Here is an 8,415-nt window from a genome sequence, read left to right as displayed (position 1 = left end):
CTCTTCTATGAGCGCTTGGAGCGCACGTACGAGCGCTGCCCCCGTCATGATATAAAAATCGTGCTTGGCGACTTCAATGCCAGGGTGAGCAAAGAAGGGATATTTGGAACCACCGTCGGAAAATTCAGCCTCCACGACGAAACGACCGACAACGGATTGAGGCTGATCGACTTCGCCGGGGCCCGAAACATGGTAGTATGCAGTACTAGGTTCAAGCATAAAAAGATCATCAAGCTACCTGGCTGTCTCCGGATCGAAAAACGAGAAACCAAATCGATCATGTTAAGATAGACGGAAGGCATGCTTCCAGTGTTTTAGACGTACGCACACTCCGAGGCCCAAACATCGACTTGGACCACTATCTTGTTGCAGCCAAGATACGCACCCGCCTCTGTGCAGCAAAAAATGTGCGCCCAAATATGCAAGGAAAGCTTAACGTCGAAAAGCTGCAATCACAACAGACAGCCAGCGCTTTCGCTACTCGACTCTCACAGCTGCTCTCAGAGAGCACTCTTCAACAAACCGACATATGCGAGCAGTGGAACCACATTTCCCGCTCATTAAGTACCGCCGCCGAAGAAGTAGTCGGTTTTCAGGGAGCCCGAAAGAACAACTGGTACGATGAGGAGTGTCAGGAAGCTGCAGAGAAAAAAGATGCCGCCTACAGGGCCACGCTGCGATCGGGCGCAACGCGCGCTATGTGGGACCGCTATAGGGATCTGAAGAGGGAAACGAGACGTATTTGTCGCAACAAGAAGAGAGAGGCAGAAATACGTGAGTGCGAAGAGCTTGAAATGCTGGCCGACAGGAGGAATGCTCGAAAATTTTACCAGAGAGTTAGGCTAGAACAATAATGGCGACCTAGTAACTGATGTCCAGAGCGTACTTAAATTATGGAGGGACCACTTTTCTGCCCTACTAAATGGTAGCAGCACGGAAAGTTGTGGAGAAGAAGAACCCGAGCCCGCAGTCGATGATGACGTAGTCGACGTTCCACCGCCTGACTATGACGAGGTACGTATAGCAATAACGCGGCTGAAAAACAACAAAGCCGCTGGAGCTGACAGCCTGCCAGCTGAGCTATTCAAGTACGGCGGCGAGAAGTTGAAAAGGTGCATGCATCAACTCTTGTGCAGAATATGGTCAGATGAACGCATGCCCGACGACTGGAATTTAAGTGTGCTCTGCCCAATCCACAAGAAAGGTGACCCCGCCATTCGCGCCAGCTACCGCGGGATCAGCCTTCTAAGCATAGGTTACACGGTCTTATCGAGCGTATTGTGTGAAAGACTGAAGCCCACCGTCAATGAACTGATTGGGCCTTATCAGTGTGGCTTTAGACCTGGGAAATCCACCATAGACCAGGTATTCACAATACGCCAAATCTTGGAAAAGACCCGCGAGAAAAGGATCGACACTCACCACCTATTTGTCGACTTTAAAGCCCCTTTTGACAGCACTAAAACAGTTGCCTATACGCCGCTATGTCTGAATTTGGCATACCCTCAAAACTCATACGGCTGTGTAAAATGACGTTGAGCAATACCACCAGCTCCGTCAGAATTGGAAAAGACCTCTCCGATCCGTTCGCCACAAAACGGGGTTTCAGACAGGGCGACTCCCTTTCATGTGACTTCTTTAACCTGATGTTGGAGAAGATAATAAGAGCTGCAGAACTGAACCGCTCAGGAACAATTTACTACAAGAGCGTGCAATTGCTGGCTTATGCCGATGACATCGATATCATCGGTAACAAAAACCGCGAAGTCTGTTCTGCCTTTTCCAAGTTGGATAGGGAAGCAAAGCGCATGGGTCTGGTGGTAAACGAGGACAAGACGAAGTATCTCCTGTCATCAAACAAACAGTCAGCACATTCACGCCTTGGCACCCACGTCACTGTTGACAGTTACGATTTCGAGAAAGTAGAGAATTTCGTTTACTTGGGAACCAGCATTAACACCGATAATAATGTCATTATTGAAATCCTCGCAGGATCACTCTTGCCAACAAGTGCTACTTTGGACTGAGTAGGCAATTCAGGAGTAAAGTCCTCTCTCGACGTACGAAAACCACGCTCTATAAGTCACTCATCATGCCCGTGCTGGTATATGGCGCAGAAGCATGGACAATGACCAAGAATGATAGAATAAAGAGATTGCGCTTTGCGCAGGTCCGTTACTCTTGTTTACAAATCAGCTGTTCGAGTGTTGACGTCATAATATAAAATTTTTGGTGGGAAGCGTATTGGTTTGCGAGGGAAACGTATTGGTTTGCGAGGAAAACGTATTGATTTGTGATATTTTTGTTAAAGTTATAAAATAAAAACGTTGTAAAATGAAGTGCGCAGTTGCGAAATGTGGAAAAACGGCGGCAGAGTGCAGTTTGTTTACTTTTCCTTCAGATCCAGAACTTAGGAAAAAGTGGATCCAGTTCTGCCGGCAAAGCAAGGATTTCCAATTTAAAACTTGCTATATTTGCATGCATCACTTTGCAAGTGAAGATTTTGAAAATAGTCTACAGTTTGAAGTGGGTAGGATGTTTATTTATTTCGTTTATTGTGTTTATATTAATGAAAGTGTTTAAAACATTTCTAAGGTTATGCAAAAAGAAGATTGTTGTAACGAGGCCCCGTGCCATCAATTTACAAGCACGGTGATGAAAACCCGGAGCGTTCGCAAAGAGTTCATCGTCGTCAAAATACGTCGTTAATATTGGGTTTCATTGGAACGATATCCTTATTTGATGCTGTGGGCAGGCGTCACAGTTTCAGGTAAAATTTCTTGCTTATGCCTTGGCAGTTTGGTTGTTGGCACCGTTTGCATTGTATTTCCTGAAATAAGTACGCATTGGAAGTTAGTAAAAAGTAATGTATTGTCGCAGATGCTACTTACCATGCTATGAGCACGCCCTTGCTCAACGAATTGGCCCTTTTACGCTGTTTCCTGGTTAGCGCTCTTCGATTCTCTGTAGTCTTTCTGGCATCGTATAGCTTCTATATTTGTTTCCAAGCCTTGGAGCTATGCACTATTTGCTGTGGCTTCAATTTCATTTGGAAATCTTACTCGTTCCATTTGCCAGCGCAACGGCGGCCACAGAATGCAATTTTTATTTGAACGCCCTACTCACTACCTGAAATAAAATAATAATATAAATAATGTAAAAGAAACACAAAATAAATTTACCGTCTTCTCGATTCAATAAATTGCCACCAGATTGTTTTATTTTAGTCTTTCAACTAAATTTTATGCTATATTTACTTTTTTTCGTCGAAATTGTATGCGATTTGACAGACCGCCAACAACAACTTTTATATTATGACGTAGATGCGCAGAACGAAAAATTTTTGCACCCCTATCGGCGCAATCTTTGTATTCTATCATTCTTGGACAATGACAACATTCGATGAGGCGGCTCTTGGAGTGTTTGAGAGAAAGATTTTGCGGAAGATTTACGGGCCTTTACGCGTCGGCGACGGCGAGTACCGCAGACGATGGAACGATGAGCTGTATGAGCTTTACAACGATATGGACATAGTGCAGCGAATTAAAATGCAGCGGCTCCGCTGGCTTGGTCATGTCGTTCGAATGGACACCGACGCTCCAGCTCTGAAAGTATTCTACTCGGAACCCGCTGGTGGTAGCAGAGGAAGAGGGAGGCCCCCACTGCGATGGAAAGATCAGGTGGAGAAGGACTTGTCTTCACTTGGCGTTTCCAATTGACGTCAGTTGGCACGGAGGAGAAACGACTGGCGTGCTTTGCTGAACTCGGCCAAAATCGCTTAGGCGGTTACAGGGCCAAAAAAGAAGAAGAAGAAGAATTTATGGTCTCTCACTGAAAAAACAAAAATGTGTTTAAGGCTGGGAATACATATTTATCCTTAACATGTACTGCTGGACATTAAAAATATAAATATGATGATTCCAAAATTATATGTTTCGTAAAAAAATGTTTACAAATACTTTTCAAGTAAACCCGCGTTGAAAGATGCTAAAACCCTAAAATTGGTAAAATTTTGTGACAAAGAAAACAAAACCCTAAAATGTTTTTATACCTCTTTTACCGGGGGGAAATTAAAATATCGTACTTTTAGCTTATCTGTATATGGAGCAAAATTCGACAAGTAGTACAAACATTTTTTGAACACTTTATATTTTTTGCCAAAAAGCTTATTTTTTAAGCTTTCCAACGATATGTAATTTGTTTTGGGCTTGGAGAAAGGATTAAAAAATTTTCACATTAGAACGCACTCGGGGTGTCAACAATAACATAAGTTACAGGGCTGCAGAAATTGTCCGACCTGCGACATTTTTATATACATTATAATGGAAAATTTTTATGAAAAATTTTCCGATAAATCCGATTTCGAAATCAGGATATGAGAAAATGGAACAGTTTTTAAGATATTGCCAAATTTCGGGATTTTAATATCTGTGAAAAGTGCACTCACCTTCTGCAATTTTTTTTTAATGAACATAGTTGGACAATCTTAAATTTCTTTTTGTACTAATATAGAATATTAATCTGGCTGTTACCAACGCCAAAAATATTTTCCAACTGTATAAGCAATTAGGAGCTATTGATTTATCGACAAGATTGCAAAATTGTTAACTAAATTTCCAAAAAAACTTACTTTCGGTACAAACTTCAACACGAAAATTTTGTTTTATTCAGGTTTCTTTGTTGGACTCCGAATGTTGTACTACTTTGAAAATACTATGTATTTTTGAAGAATATTTAAATAAAATAAGTATATCACAATTTCTATGAAATATATCAAATATGAGACTAACTGAAAATGAAACAATTTTAATAGTGGGAAAAAATAATTGATTGAAAAAAATTACTAATTTGCTAACTTTTACGATGCAATTTGAATTGGTTTGAACCAGAAGCCATTTTCACAATTTTTGAAAATTAACACGAGAGAGTTCATTTGTTAGTTACAATTCGCCATGCTAGCCCAACGGAAATGAATGCTTTTGAACAAAATAGAATACTGAATCCAGAGCTTTATAAGTTTGGCTTATCAACGCTCCATTGCAATGCATTGCTAGATTTATGAAAAATAAATCCCGAATTGGCGGCCGCTGTGGTGTAGTGGCTAGCGCTATAAATAACAAGTTTTTTTCTCGCTCGACAGGCAATGGCAAACCTCCGAGTGTATTTCTGCCACCAAACACAGCTTCTCATAAAAACACAATAGCTGTTCGGAGTCGGCGTAAAACTGTAGGTCCATCCAAATTGTGTGACAACTTCAAGGCGCCCGCCACAAATCGGAGGAGAGGCTCGGCCAAAAAAATACGTTAATTTACAATTTTTATCTGTTGCTAAAAACTTACGAGTATTGCAATTTGGTAACCGAAACGAGAGACTTGAGCCTCGAAAATTAAGGCTGATTCAACATGTCTGGTTCTGTGCATAATCAACCGAAGGGATGCTGTTAAGTTATTAGGTTTAGGATTTATATTTCTTTAGTTACTCATTTGCTTATTTATCTATCTATTTATTTTAGCGTATTTTTTCAGGTCTTTTATCAGAGAAAGCTTCAGAAAGTTTACATAAAAACATAAGAAAATATAGGAAATGGAAGAGTACTTACCAATAATAATTTAGTGACTTGTTTACTGTTATCCTTAGATCCATTGCCTTTATCTAGAAGGAACTAAAACAAAGAAACAAATCATAAAAGGGGTTCTGTTTTTAGTGCTAAACAATATATGTTGTTGAATATGAAGAAACAGATAATAATATGGAACAATTTTCATCAATTATAAGTTCCTCATCAGATGATTTAAGTTCAGGAACTGATAAATAATACACATTGAAAATCCAATCAATTTATATTTTCGTTTTAGTTTCTTGTTTTCAAAAGGGTTCTGTTGTTTTGTGTAGAATGTTTTCATAGTAGAGGATCCGAATAGGGCACGACCTTCACCCTTCTCTTTAATGGATGAAATCTATTTTGTATGAAATTTTACGTGTTAGTAAATATTACGCGAGTTGTTTGGCTGAAAAAATCGTGGCCAAAATATTTTTAATTAAATATCTAAAAGTAATTTTTTTTTTTTAACTTTGCACTCATTTGTTTAATGAACAAATTATATATCGTCACCCAAGGGAGAAAAAGTGCCAAGTCCATTTTTCGAAATTGTTCAGGAGAGACGAAAAATCGATGTAGCTTCGTATTTCCTGCCATTCTTCATCAAAAACTAAATTTTGAAAAAAGGGACTTGGCACCGTTTCACCTTTAGGTGACGTTTAAGTATGTATATATGGGCAATTCTCAATTAGTTCGGACACCTAATTTTCGCTCCTTAATTAAACAAAAATTAGGTTACATATGTGGTTCAGATTATGTAAATCCAAAAAAGGACCAACGTACAAATTCAAGCCAAATATGTATGTATATAATTCAGAAATAAAATGAGGAAATTTTCACAAATTAAAGTGTGACTCTGCTATTATTCTTTTATTTTTACGTTCCAAATTTTGGTGCGTTGATTACTCATGTTTGAGTTTATAATGATCTCAGTGGCGGGGGTTAACCCCCTCCCCCCCTCAAGTCAAAGAATAATATTTCACTAATATGGGTCTAGAAAAAAGACTCTTTAGAAGAAAGTATGCGTAATAAAGTTTCAAACACGAATTTTTAAAATCATATATTCAATTTTTCGCTTTATTTATAAAACATTTTGATAATTTTAAACACATTAAATTTTTTCTTTTTACTTATAAATCAATGAAACGAAGAATTTTCAAATTTTTCGTGGTTTTTTGAAAAATTCTTCTAGAACTTCGTCAACTGAAAAATTTATATCTTTGTGAATATTCATAGATGCTAGACCGTTGAGCCTTTCTTGACATGCTGTATTTCTCAAGTAGGTTTTAATTCTTTTCAGACATGAAAAGCTTCGTTCAGGTATGGCTATTGAAACGGGCAAAAGTGCCAATATACGTAAGATCTTAAAAACATTCCCAAAAGACGTTTTATTAGCTACTTGTAATGCTTCGAGAGCATTTCGAAAATGATCGTGTGAAACTCGTTTTTTCAACATTTTTACCTCCAGAAGAAAGTTTTGTTTCGAGTATTCGATTACTGTTTCATAGAAAGCAAACAATTCTTCAGTTTTTTTTTCATTAAAATCATACTTTGGAAACAAAACACTAAAATAGTTTAAAACTGATTTATGGTTTAGGAACCGGCTTTTCAAATGAGCAATATATGTCTGTATCAAGGAAGGGAATGTAAAAAGCAATGCGATATTATGCCTCGGCGTCTCCGTTTTTCACATTAAAGCGATTCTTTTGGCGACTGTACTTTGATTTCTGTACCTAGGTTGGTGCATACTTCTTCTACGTGTTCGAAAAGCAAATGTCGCTTNCAAGGAAGGGAATGTAAAAAGCAATGCGATATTATGCCTCGGCGTCTCCGTTTTTCACATTAAAGCGATTCTTTTGGCGACTGTACTTTGATTTCTGTACCTAGGTTGGTGCATACTTCTTCTACGTGTTCGAAAAGCAAATGTCGCTTTGCTAACAGTTTTTCAAACCCTGATAATTTCTATAGATATTCGCACGATACAAATAATTTGTACGGTATTTTCCCCGTGACAAATAAAAAGTCTTTGACAATTGGAAGAAATACAACTTCGAAAGTCTTTATTAAACGATTTTGCTTTTTGTTACGTTAGAGCCGTTGCCGAGAAACTTATGGATACATATACATATACACAAAAATTGCTCGTTTAAGGTAATTAGAATAAGGGGCAAAATTTCCCGCAAATCCTCCCAACCCCATTAAAAGTATGTATGTGCTTTCAATAGAAAAGAAGCTATGAAGAGTCAAAGTGGCGTGATTCCTTTTTTGAAATTCTGGTACTCGTGGCTTTTATAGTATACTGAGGCTGGTGCGTACCTAAAACTGTTATCGGACAACTTGTATAGTGTTCTGGAGCACAAAAGGACTTAATCTAAACCCTGCAGGCCTATGATGATATTAGATTATTAGATGATAGTTAAATGGAAAATTTAGCCAATTACGTGTGGGCTCTATTGTACAATATACTATATAACTATGATCCTCATGCATCACTTTTTTATTTGTTCATAAAAAAGTTACAAAACGAAAAAAAATAAGAAAAAACTCAAAAAAAAAACAATGTATTACCCAAAGCCATTTTTGGTCCATGTCATCAGATCTGCACTGTTCGTTCGATGATGAGGTGTCAAATGAAAGAGCTTGGGCTATACATACGGTGACCATAAATATGGATTCAAAATGAAGGAAAATTTTTCAAAAATATGCCTACATATATTTACGTAGTATAAAAATATCAAAAGAGTATTTATGATTCTAAACTCTTAATACATTTTAAACTTTAAAAATGAATTACGTTTTCTTCATCGATATTAATC

The 8,415-nt window shown here is 38.1% G+C and overlaps 1 long non-coding RNA gene across 1 annotated transcript; it reads right to left on the bottom strand.

The window, feature by feature from the left end:
- Window positions 1-2,804: 2,804 nt before the first annotated feature.
- On the bottom strand, window positions 2,805-3,306 carry LOC108367988 (uncharacterized). The gene is made up of 3 exons (XR_001848316.1): window positions 3,183-3,306; window positions 2,892-3,129; window positions 2,805-2,830 (listed from the first exon to the last, which is right to left on the bottom strand). It is a non-coding gene; the product is annotated as an uncharacterized LOC108367988 (long non-coding RNA).
- Window positions 3,307-8,415: the final 5,109 nt, after the last annotated feature.

The sequence above is a fragment of the Rhagoletis zephyria genome, unplaced genomic scaffold (assembly GCF_001687245.7).
Source record: "Rhagoletis zephyria isolate East Lansing unplaced genomic scaffold, Rhagoletis_zephyria_1.1 Rzeph_scaffold_02907, whole genome shotgun sequence".
Classification (NCBI taxonomy): Eukaryota; Metazoa; Arthropoda; class Insecta; order Diptera; family Tephritidae; genus Rhagoletis; species Rhagoletis zephyria.
The sequence above is the reverse complement of the archived record's forward strand: the minus strand, read 5'-3'. Positions and strand labels throughout refer to the sequence as shown.